This window comes from Nelumbo lutea, chromosome 1, assembly GCF_056320005.1.
Source record: "Nelumbo lutea isolate HS-2025 chromosome 1, American lotus-T2T, whole genome shotgun sequence".
Lineage (NCBI taxonomy): Eukaryota > Viridiplantae > Streptophyta > Magnoliopsida > Proteales > Nelumbonaceae > Nelumbo > Nelumbo lutea.
In genome coordinates this window covers 175,420,857-175,433,877 of record NC_142684.1, presented here as the reverse complement: position 1 = coordinate 175,433,877, position 13,021 = coordinate 175,420,857, and the positions used below count along the sequence as shown (strand labels likewise).

At 41.5% G+C, this 13,021-nt stretch overlaps 1 protein-coding gene across 10 annotated transcripts in view; it reads left to right on the top strand.

Annotated features, from left to right (window-relative positions):
* The window catches only part of LOC148879364 (fusarinine C esterase sidJ-like), a 96,670-nt gene that overhangs the window by 23,645 nt on the left and 60,004 nt on the right, over positions 1-13,021 (top strand). The gene's annotated exons all lie outside the window — the stretch shown is intronic.

Genomic DNA, 13,021 nt, shown 5'->3' with positions numbered 1-13,021 from the left:
GCTGTTGGGTATTATTTTCTGTTCTTGTGTGTGTGTGTGTGTGGCTAATAACAAATTGAAATTTGTATCAAGTACATAAGCGTGAATTTTATATGCTTATATACCCATTCCTCTAAAATAGATAACCAATTCTTCCAGATTTGTTGGTAGTTTTGTCTTAGTAGGTGATGTAATCTTAGTTATGTGCCGCAAGGGCACTTATGTCAGCCTTTTTTATTTCTTATGTGGTCGCCCTATTATTTATATAAAAAAGACTGGCGCTGCCAGAACTATAGCTTCGATCTCCATCTTCTCTTCTCCTCTCTTCTTCTTGTCCTCTTCTCTTCTTCACTCCTGAATGAAATCATGGTATCAGAGCAGGACTGCACTCTGTAAAAAGTTTTTTTTTTTCCTGATCGAAGATCTTTCGAACCACATACCTGGACTGAGAATGAGAAAATTGGTTCGACCTGCACTGAGAACTGTTGCTGGATTCTATTCTATTAGCTTTTAACTAGAATCTGAGAAGAAAAATCAAACTCAGAGATTGGCGGATGATTGACTGAGTTTTTCTAGAGGTCGGTGGCTGTGTTTCTTCTTTTCTCCCATTCTTCTCTTGACTGTAACTTCCAAAACCAGTCAAACTGATCAGGAACCTTGACTGAAGTTCTCTTTTATCACCGGCTCTTGGTATTGTTACCAAGAACATCCTAAAATCTGCCCTAGCCGAATAGTGTAGGCGAGTTCAATGACCTCTGTAGGTCGGTGATCCAAAACTGTGTGGGTAAAGAACCTGTGTAGGTCATGTGTGACCTGGTTCAGATGAACAAATACACCAGCAGAAGTGTAGATGTTATGTGTGGCTTAAACTAGCCCTTGTGAGGTCGGAGAGACCTGTAAATTCTTGACAGCAGGTGCTGTGTTACTGTGACTGCAACCCTTGTGAGGTCAGTTAGACCTGAAAATCTGTGACAGCAAGTGCTGAGTTACTGTGGCCTTATTTTTTTCACCTTAAATCTTACAGTGGTGGTTGTGTGTTTGAGTGTGAGAGGAGGGTTTGTAAGTCTGAAACTTCTGCTTGCAGCCCCTGTTATGACTTCTGAAGACTCTGCAACTTCTGGAACATCTTTTAACCGGGGAGGAATGAACAGCAGTCTTGACTCTATGAACTTTCCAACGACCATTACTCCCTTAGATGGCAGAAATTATTTGACATGGTCTAAGGAGATGCGGTTGTACATCACAGCCCAGGGTAAGGCAGGGTATATCAATGGAAAAGTGAAGGAACTTAGGACCGGTACTGCTGAATATGGTAAGTGGGAGTGGGACCAGGAAAACTGCATGATTATGTCATGTCTTTTGACTACTATTCTACCATCGGTTAAGCAGAATTTTATGTGGGCTGAGACAGCCAAGGAAATTTGGGAACAAGCAAGGTCAACTTACTCCGAGCAGAGACACTGCCAGAATCTATCAATTGCAAGGTGAGTCGGCAACATGCAAATAAGGGGAAAGAAGCTTATCCACCTACTACTCTACCCTTACATCTATCTGGAAAGAGCTAGATTACTATCCAGAACATTGACTGGGAGAGTGAAAAGGTTGCCAAAGCTTACAAACAGTTAGTGTCACAGCAGCGGGTGTTTGCCTTTTTGTTAGGATTTAATCCTATGTATGAACCCATTCGAGTTCAAATTTTGGGCAGTAAGGACCTTCCTTCCGTCCAAGAGGTGTATGCTCTGGTCCAGTCCGAGGGAAGTAGAAAATCTACCATGAATCCCCCCGAGGGGGAGACCATTGCTTTAGCTGCAAGAAGTAATACTAATTCAGCCAAAATGGGAGATGATCAGAAAAGAGTTGATGATAAAGATAAACTGTGGTGCACTCATTGTCAGAAACCTTGTCACACACAGGAGACATGTTGGGAATTACATCTAAAGCCGAATTGGGCACAAGACCTAAATAAGAAATCAACTCCAGAATAGAACAAGAAACCAAATCAGAAGAGGTTCACTTCGGCTAACTTGGCTTCTCATGAGTTGCAAAGTGGAGGAATTACTTTGAACTCTCAGGATGGCCCCCCTTGGTCTGATCTCAAAGAAAATGTTATCTTTGCCTTCCATGATCATTTGGAACAATATGATAGGGCTCTCACACAAGCAAATTCTGGACCCACTCCAACCTCCTTCGCTTCTACCTCAGGTAACTTAGCTTATGCATTCCATGTGTCTATTGATACCTCCGAATCTCCATGGATTATTGATTCTAGTGCTTCCAATCACATGACTTATAAGTCAACCTTTTTTCAATCATACACCCTTCTTTTTGGCAAAGAAAAAGTGAGACTAGCTGATAAAATTCAGATGAGGTGTTCGTATGATTCCAGATCAGAAGAAGAGGAAGAAGGAGAAGAAGGGGGAGAGAAAGAATAGTTTCAGCTGAACTAGAGAGTAAAAAACCATCTTCTCTAATCGACCACTCTTTTATTTATACTTTTCTCAAATACACAAGAATTACTATTGTGCCCTCACTTAAGTGTGAGCCACATCAACTAAACAACTAATATATAACTTAAACATAAAATGTCTATACTACCCTTCTACAGTCGACTCTAACACTCCCCCTCAAGCTGGTGAGTATATGTCATATAGTCCCACCTTGTTACATATGTAGTCCACGCTTCCCCGATTCAACCCTTTGGTAAACAGATCTGCCCATTGATTTTTTGTGTTCACATATGTTGTACTTATCACTCCACTAAGCACTTTCTCACATACAAAGTGGCAATCAACTTCTACATGCTTCGTCCTTTCATGAAACATTGGATTAGAGGAGATATGAACTATAACTTGATTATCACAATATAGCTTCATAGATGTGTCAATCGAGTACCCCATCTCCTCTAGGAGACGCTTCAACCACACTAGTTCACATGTGTGTGCCATAGCCATATATTTAGCCTCTAAACTGCTTCTTGCTACCATTGTTTGCTTCTTACTTTTCCATGTCACTAAGTTCCCACCAAGAAAAGTGCAATACCCTATAGTGGACCTTCTATCAGATATGGAACTGCCCCAATTAGCATCTGTGTATTCCTCTATCTGAAGACTTCCTCCACTCTTTTATAACAAACCATGACTTGGAGCTCCCTTCAAATACCGCACAATCCTTAGGACTGCCTCCCAATGTGGAATTCGAGGATTCTGCATTGTTTCGAATACTGCTACAGTAGTCCGAACCAGGAAGAGAAGGAAGGAGAAGAGGAAGAAGAAGAGAAGAAGACAGAAAATAAGGGTTTGTCGAAATCAGTCGGATTCCCCTTATAGTCGACCCCCTTAATCTTCATTAGATTCTAATGATCTTTACAAAGACAAAAATGCCCTTACTTAAGTGTGGGGCAGAGTTACTCTAATAACATTGCCACATAAGCAAGCTACTTAACAAGCATAAGAAGACTAAACTACCCCTATTCGACACACTTTAACACTCCCCCTCAAGCTGGAGAATATATGTCATATAATTCTAGCTTGTTACATAGATAGTTCACTTTCCCTGAGCTTAGAGCTTTTGTAAACAAATCTGCCCACTGGTCATTAGAGCCCACATTTTCTGTATTTATCTCTCTAGTAAGGACTTTCTCCCTCACAAAGTGGCAATCAACCTCTATGTGCTTTGTTCTCTCATGAAAGACAGGGTTGGATGAGATATGGAGTGCAGCTTGGTTGTCACAGTACAATCTCATAGGTTTATCCATGTGAAATCCAATTTCTTGTAGGAGATTCTTCAACCACACTAATTCATAGGTAGTGTGCGCCATGGCCCTATACTCGGCTTCAACACTGCTTCTGGCCGCAACCACCTGCTTTTTACTCTTCCATGTCACAAGATTTCCTCCAAGAAATGTGCAATAGCCTGTAGTAGATCTTCTGTCATTCATTGAGCCTGCCCAGTCTGCATCTGTATACCCAACTACTTCAAGTTTTCGTCCTGATCTATACAATAGCCCACGGCCTGGAGCTCCTTGCAGATACCTCACATTTCTAAGGACTGCATCCCAGTGAGGTGTACGAGGGTTCTGCATGAATTGACTCACCACACTGACTGCAAAGGAGATGTCGGGTCTCGTGATAGTCAAATAGTTCAGCTTTCCCACTAGTCGTCTATACCTTCCAGGATCTTCAAATACTTCTCCTGTATCACTACTCAACTTAACATTTGGTTCCATAGGGGTCTCAGCCAGTTTTGCACCTAACAGTCCTATTTCTTCCAATAGATCAAGAACATATTTTCTCTAGCACAGATTTACACCTTGTTTTGACCTGGCAACTTCTATTCCCAAGAAATACTTTATAGTTCCAAGGTCTTTTGTTTGAAAATGATTTTGCAGAAATACCTTTAGTTTGCCAATCCCCAATTTATCACTACCAGTAATGACAATATCATCCACATAGACCACTAATAAAATCTTCCTAGCTTCTGAGTCATAGCTGAACACTGAGTGATCAACCTAGCATTGCTTCATTCCAAAACTCTTCACCACTTGACTGAACTTCCCAAACCAAGCACGTGGAGATTGCTTCAACCCATAAATTGCCTTTTTCAGTTTGCACACCTTACCATCCTCTCCCTGAGCAACAAACCTAGGTGGTTGCTCCATATATACCTCCTCCACCAGATCACCATGGAGGAAGGCATTCTTTATGTCAAGCTAAAAGAGAGGCCAATCATACATAATTGCCAGGGAGATTAGTACACGAACAAAACCAATCTTAATCACCAGAGAGAATGTCTCAATGTAGTCCACTCCATACAACTGTGAGTAACCTTTAGCAACAAGTCTGGCCTTCAGACGCTGCACATTACCATCTGGCAAGTATTTCATGGTATACACCCGTTTACAGCCCACAACATGCTTACCAGGTGGGAGAGTAGTAAGTTCCCACGTTTGAGTATGTTGAAGAGCAGAGAGTTCCTCCTTCATTGCCTGCCGCCATCCAGGTGAACTAAGAGCTTCTTGAACATTGTTAGGTATGGAAATAGAGGACAAAAGTGAAACAAACTGGCGATGTGAGGTAGAAAGACGAGGTAATGAAACAAAATTGGAAATGGGATGGAGGGTAGAACTGCGTTTACCTTTCCGTAAGGCAATGGGTAGGTCAAGGTCTGAAGGTTCAGCAATAGGAGCAATGAGAGGATCCGCAGATGAGGTAGAAGCTGGAGGAGGGGCCGGTGTCGTTCGACGTGCATACACTTGTCGGACCGGTGTTCGTTCGGTGGTGATCTGCACTGGATGAGGTGATGAGTCTACTTCCACAATAGCATTTGGAACTGGATCACTGATAGGAAGAGGAAGAGGAAGTGAGGGTGAAGACAAGGATGCATCAGGACTTGAGAAGAAGGATATATATTCAAAAAATGTGACATCAGGGCAGACATAGCACTTTCGGGTAATGGGATTATAACACTTGTACCCTTTTTGAGTCCGAGAGTAGCCAAGGAAGACACATTTAATTGAGCGTGCATCTAACTTGTCTATTCCAGGACTCAGATTGTGGACAAAGCACGCACAGCCAAAGACACGGGGAGTTAATGGCAATGGAGGTAAAGTGGGAAACAAGATAGAGAAGGGGGACTGACCATGAAGAATAAAAGAGGGCATCGATTAATGAGAAAACATGCAGTGAGTACAGCATCACTCCAAAACCGCTTAGGAACATTCATGTGATGAAGCATAGACCGAGCAGTTTCAAGAAGCTGACGATTCTTCCGTTCAGCTACCCCATTTTGTTGAGGGGTGAATGCACATGAGGTCTGATGAATAATGCCGTACTGCTCTAAATACTGTTGAAATGAAGTAAGAAAGTATTCACGACCATTATCTGAATGGAGAACTTTGATTGGAACACCAAATTGTGTGCGTATTTCAGCTTGGAATTTTTGAAAAATGGAAAATAATTAATTTCTTTATTTCATTAAATAAATCCATGTCATTCTTGAACAATCATCAATAAAGGAGACAAAATACTTGTACCCATTATAAGACTCTATTTTGATTGGACCCCAAACATTTGAATGAACCAAAGAAAAAGGACTCAACATACGACTATCAACTCTTGGACTGAAGGACACACGATGATGTTTACCAAACTGACATGACTCATATTGCAAAACTGATAACTGACTCAATGACGAAACCAACATCTTGAGAGCCTTGAGAGATGGATGTCCCAGTCGGTAATGCCATTGTAGAGGATTAAGTGAAGTCTGAAGCAATTGAAGATCCACCACCGTCAAGGTAATACAATCCACCAGGTTCATGCCCCCCACCAATCATCTTCCCCGTCTTGAAATCCTGGAAAACACATGTGGAAGGAAAGAAGGTAACAGAACAGTTAAGAGCTTTGGTTGTTTTACTAACAGACATAAGATTGAATGGAAACTTAGGTACATGTAAAACAGATGATAAGGGCACAGAAGCCATGCCAACATTACCAACACCATAGATGGGAGATGAGGACCCATTGGCAAGTGTAACAGTTTGTGATGTGGAGGTTTCAGAAAGAGAAGAGAACACACTTGGAGTCCTGGTCATATGATCTGAGGCTCCAGAGTCAATAATCTAGGGAGAGGTTTTAGATGACATGCAAGCAATACCTAAATGGGCAAATGTGGCAGTGGTACGCTGTGAAGTAGTTTGAAGGAACCATTCATACTCATCACGCGATACACTTACCATCTCCCTCCCAGATGTAGATGTAGATGGGAGAGGAGTACGGTCTGCCTGTTTACTGTCACTGATGTCAACCTCACCTGCTACAGCATGATTATCCCATTTGGAGGGAGGGCCATGTAGGTCATAACAGAAATTCACTGTGTGCCCTTCCCTACCACAATGAGTACATTTCCTTGCAGAGTTATTCTTCCCTCTGCCACGGCCTCCCTTGAGTCACAACCACCCCGACCAATCATGGAACTGCGACGGCCACCTCAGGAGGCATGTCCTCCCCCTCTTGTACTGTGTCCACCTCCTCTAGTTGTCACAAGTGCCGATCTATCAGACTGTGTTGGATTCTCTATCTGTCCCAAAGAAATTCTGCGAAGCCGTGAGAATACTTTATCAAGTGTAGGAAGGGTGGAGCTCCCTAATATTTGGTCTCTAACTAGTTCATACTCTGATTTCAGCCCCACCAAGAATCTTGTAACATCTAGTTGCTCCCTTTGCTGTTGCTGAACTTTAATATCTGGAGTAAGGGGATGATAGACATTGAGTTCATTCCTTATATTCTTTATGCAGGCATAGTACTCTTCTAGTGTTTTGGTTCCTTGTTGTAAATCAAAATACTCTTGATAAAGCTGATACACTCTTGTTGTGTTATCTTGTCCAGAATTTAGCTTCTTAGCATGCTCCCATATATCCTTAGCCGTATCAAGGAACATGAAGTTGGCACTAATTTTGGGTTCCATACTATTCCACAGCCAAGTCATGATTTGAGCATCTTCTTGTTCCCAATCATCAAACCCTGGAGAGTCCTCCGGTGGCTTCTCATCTCTTACATGCTTTACTTTCTTCTTTGCCTTGAGAAAAACTTCCACAGATTTGGCCCATGGAACATAGTTCTCCCCATTCAGTTTAATTGAGGTCATCTGTACACCTAGGTAGTCAGAGGAAACCACTACACTAGGTTTCTGATCATTATACCCATCTCCTATTGTTGCCATTGAACTCTTTCACAGTTGCCTCTAACCTGAATTCTCAGCAACAAGCTGACTGTTGTTATCCAAAAAATTGATATTCCAGCACCTATAGCAACTCCTAAACACAACAATGGGTACATATGCCTTGTTCTTATTCACACTACTGCTGATTTCACAACACCACTGACCACATAGGCATCAATTTAACACACTAATCACATGTAAGCCCTCTTACATCCACTCAATAGGGATTATGCAACATAAGCACCACAACATAGTTAAACCTGTTACACCCAGTTCAGAATGGTTTAACAGTTTTAAGAGGGCACTACACACCACAAAAAAACTCGGCTAGGTCACAGCATTACACCTTACACCATTCGGCCACTCACAGAATTCCTAACACCACTCAACAACTCACAGCAGCCCCTACACTATTCGGCTACTGCACACAGCCCTTTCTAGGGCAACAATGAACCTAGTTCTCTAGGTTCTGATCAATACTAGCAGCTTCTTGTAGAGTTTCTACCCAGAAATATTAGTAATACAAGAAGAGATAACCGACCTTCCTTTGAGAATATCAACCAACCATTCACTTCTGAAGTTACTTTTCTTGATGAAGAAGGTTATGCGCAGCAGAGAGAGACGACCTGTGATGTTTCAGACCTAGGGCGAACCAGTTCTCTCCATAGACTGACTAGAAATGAAGGAGGAGAGTCACGAACACTGCTAAGGTGCTTTACCAACTGAAGTAGGTCCGGAGCATGGCTCTGATACCATGTTCCGAATGCTGCTACAGTAGTCCGAACCAGGAAGAGACGGAAGGAGAAGAGTAAGAAGAAGAGAAGAAGAAGACAGAAAATAAGGGTCTGTCGAAATCTGTTGGATTTCCCTTACAGTCGACCCCCTTAATCTTCATTAGATTCTAATGATCTTTACAAAGACAAAAATGCCCTTACTTAAGTGTGGGGTAGAGTGACTCTAATAACACTGCCACATAAGCAAGCTACTTAACAAGTATAAGAAGACTAAACTACCCCTATTTGGCACACTTTAGCATGCATAAACTCACTTCACTGACTGCAAATGAGATATCAGGTTGAGTGATGGTTAGGTAGTTAAGTTTACCAACCAACCTTTTGTACCTTCCTGGATCCTCAAACTCCTCACCTGCATCACTACTCAACTTAACATTCGGTTCCATGGGTGTTTTAGCTGTTCTAGCACCCAACAACCCTGTTTCTTCTAACAGATCAAGAACATATTTCCTTTGGCACAGATTAGTACCATTCTTGGACCTCGCTGCCTCTATCCTTAAGAAGTATCTTAGTTTGCCAAGATCCTTTGTTTGGAAGTGATCATGCAAGTAAGTCTTCAACCTGTCAATCCCTGGTTTGTCATTGCCTGTGATAACAATATCATCTACATATACTACCAAGAGGATCTTCCCAGCATTTGATTCATAGTTGAATACGAAATGGTTAACCTGACACTACTTCATTCCAAACTTCTTCACCACTTCACTAAATCTCCCAAACCATGCACAGGGAGATTGTTTAAGTCCATAAATAGCCTTTTTAAGTCTACATACCTTTTCACCCTCTTCCTGAGCAACAAACCCCAGTATTGCCCAATGTACACTTCCTCAAGGAGATCACAATGTAAAAAAGCATTCTTGATGTCAATACCATATAGTTGTGAATAACCTTTGGCAACTAACCGAGCTTTCAACCATTCAACACTCCCATCAGGTAAGTATTTAACTGTGTACACCCACTTATAGCCTACAACATGCTTACCAGGCAGAAGCGTGGTGAGGTCCCACGTATGAGTATGAGTCAGGGTCGAGAGTTCTTCCATTGCTTGGCGCCACCCTGGAGGAGTGAGGGCTTCTTGGACATCCTTGGGAATAGAGACAGAGGATAACATAGAAACAAACTGGCGATGGAAAGCTGAAAGGTGAGATACAAAAACATAATTGGAAATGGGGTGGAGAGTGCAACTGCGTTTACCTTTCTGCAAAGCAATAGGGAGATCAAGGTAAAAAACAGGGGGTGGGACTGGGGTGGTAACAACTATCAGATCTGTTGACGGTGATGAAGCTGGAGGAGCCGGTGCCTGACAATGTGTATACACTTGCCGGATAGGTGGTCGTTTCGCAGGTAGCTGCATTGGAGGCAAAGATTGGGTCACAATTGGAACAAGGGGAACAGGGTCCTCAACAGGAACTGAAAGAGGAGGTGATGACAATGGAGGAGAAGAAGTATCCGACCCGGAGAAGAAAGGAACAGACTCAAAGAGTGTAACATCAGTACACACGAAAGAACGCCGAGAACGAGGATTATAGCACATACCCTTTTTGAGTCCTGGAATAGCCAAGAAAGACACACTTGGTGGATTTAGCATCTAACTTGCCCATTCCAGCCCCAAGATTATGAACGAAACACATCCAAAAAATCTGGGAGTAAGGGGAAAATGAGACAACGTGGGAAACAAAACAGAGAAAGGGGACTGACCTTGAAGGATAGACATGGGCATGCGGTTAATAAGAAAGCAGGATGTAAGCACAACATCACTCCAAAAGGGTTTGAGAACATTCATATGATGTAAGAGGGACCGAGTAGTTTCCAAAAGGTGACGGTTCTTTTTCTTAGCCACCCCATTTTGTTGAGGGGTGTAGGTACACGATGTTTGATGGATAATGTCATGTTGTTCCAAATATTCTTGAAATGGTGTTGAAAAATACTTGCGGCCATTATTAGAACAAAGAATTTTAATATGTACACCAAATTAATTGCGAATTTCAGTATAAAATTTTTGGAAATTAGAAAATAGTTCACTCCTTTCTTTCATAAGGAAAATCCATGTCATCCTTGAATAATCATCAACAAAAATTACAAAGTACTTGTAACCATTATAAGACACTACTCTGTTTAGACCCCAGATGTCTGAATGGACTAAAGAAAAAGGATTTGTTGTACGACTATCAACTCTAGGACTAAAGGAAACACGATGATGTTTCCCAAACTGACACGACTCACAATTCAAAGTAGAAAGACTACTCAACGACGAAACAAGTAACTGAAGAGCTCTAAGAGACGGTTGACCAAGTCTGTAGTGTCACTGATGAGAGGAAAGAGATGTTTGAAGGGCTGTTGCCGAACCACCTCCCTCATGATAATACAATTCACCAGCTTCATGCCCTCCGCCAATTTCTATCCCTGTCTTGAGATCCTGAAACACACAAGAGGAAGGGTAAAAAGTTATCGAGCAATTAAGAGACTTAGTCAATTTACTAACATACATCAAGTTAAAGGGAAGCTTGGGAACATATAAAACTGAGGATAGGGATAATGAGTCTGTGTCAATTATAGAGAAGATGGGCCAAATGGCCCATACGCTGTTTATCCTTTATTTTTTTTATGTTCTTTGTTGTAATGGGCCTTAATCTAGGCTTTATTCTTTCTTGTGTTATATTTTTTAATTTTTTGGTCAAATAGGGGCCTCTCTGTAAATTATTAAAGTTTAACCTAATGAAATGGAGTTAGGGGTGTAAGAGAGAAGGTTATATTCGAAAATCTTTCTCTCAGAACCCTAGTTGCCCCCACTTTCTTCTTCTCTCTTCTTGAAACCTGATTTCTGCTACTTTCTTTTGATTTTCTGCAACTTTTTAAATAGTCTTTTCTTTTCAAAGGTTGTTCTTGGTATCAAAGCAGACTCGACTTTTCCCTCTTTTTACCTCTTTTTTCCCATCCACAGTGTTTATGGAGAACTGAATCGTATGAATAGTTAAAGAAACCTATTTCAGCCCAGTTGTTAGTGGTTTTTGGAGAGAAGGGGATTAGTTTTGTCGTCCTCCTGACAGATTCAAGTGTGTTGCCCAAAACCCTAATTTTCTAGTGAAATCTGATTGTGGGCCCCATAGGGAATTTGACCTAGGCACTCAGTGATCGAAGGTCTTCTCATCCTTCATCTTGAAGATCGATTCAAGTGGATTGGTGTTCTATGAAGTCTACAAGGAGCGGTTGAGATTTCTTTCTTTCTCCCGACTTCCGGTTGTGACATAGGTAGTTGGTACGGCTGCATAGAGGTTGGCTCACAACACAGTTTTTGCTCTGTCTTTATTTGTTGTTATTCGAAGTTGTTATAAGTAATTTTCAAAGTATTTAAGAAGATGAACCCTTCAGAAGTTGAAAACAAGCATGTTGCTGAATCCGAACAGGTTCTAGGAGCCTCCGTAGACTCCCTATTGGCTGTGACCACAGTCAACCTGGATGGAACTAATTATCTGGCTTGGTCACAAGTAAAAGTTCATATATGTAGTAGAGGCAAATGGAGTTTTATCTCTGGAAGCAAGAAGGCTCCTTCGGAAGATAACCATCATATGAAAAATGGATGCAAGAAAATTGTATTGTTATTGGATGGCTTGTGAACTCAATGCAACCGCAGATTAGTCAACACTATTTGTGGATGAATTCAGCAAAGGGATTTTGGGATAGTGTTGTTGAAACCTATTCCTAGAAATTAAATGTGGCTAGGGTTTACAAGCTAAGTAATGTGAAGAATTTGAGACAGGGGGAGAAACCATTAGCTATGTATTTTTCAATACTGAAGTCTTTATGGCAAGAAATTGATTTGATAGAAGTTGTAGCCTGGGACACCACTAATGATGCTGAGACCTATAGGAAACTTGTTGAGAGAAACATGGTGTTTGAGTTTTTGATAGGGCTAAATCTAGAGTATGACATCACAAAGCAAAATATTTTATCCAAGGATATTATTTCACTATCTCAAGCCTATGCCTTAGTAAGTAGTGAAGAAAGCATGAGACTTGTCCAGGTCCAAGGGACTGGTCTAAATGATCACTTTGCTAATATGGGAGTGAAACCCAAGGGAGTTGCAGGGACTCCAAGTAGCTCAGGGAAGAAAGAAATTATTTGTGAGTACTGTAAGAAGCCAAAACACACTAAAGACAAGTGTTGGAAATTGCATCCTGAGCTTCCTCCTCTTTGGTTCAGATAGTGACAAATACCAAGCTAAAGAGATGACTGCTAGTGAGCAGTTAGCAGCTATGAAGGCAATATATGAGAAGTTTGGGAGGATGATCAGTCACGTAGAGGGTGTGGCCTCTTCTTCCAAAACCCTCCAGGAAATTCAACCTCTTCTGCATTTGCTCATTCAAGTATACAGGCTTCTGCCAATCATGCAACTATTTCATGTAATTGTAGGATCCCTTGGATTATTGATTTTGGTGCTTTTGATCATATGACCAGCGTTTTCACTTTGTTTGTTTCTTATGATTTACTTCCCGGCCGTGAAAAATCACCCTAGCCGATGGCTCTCTTGC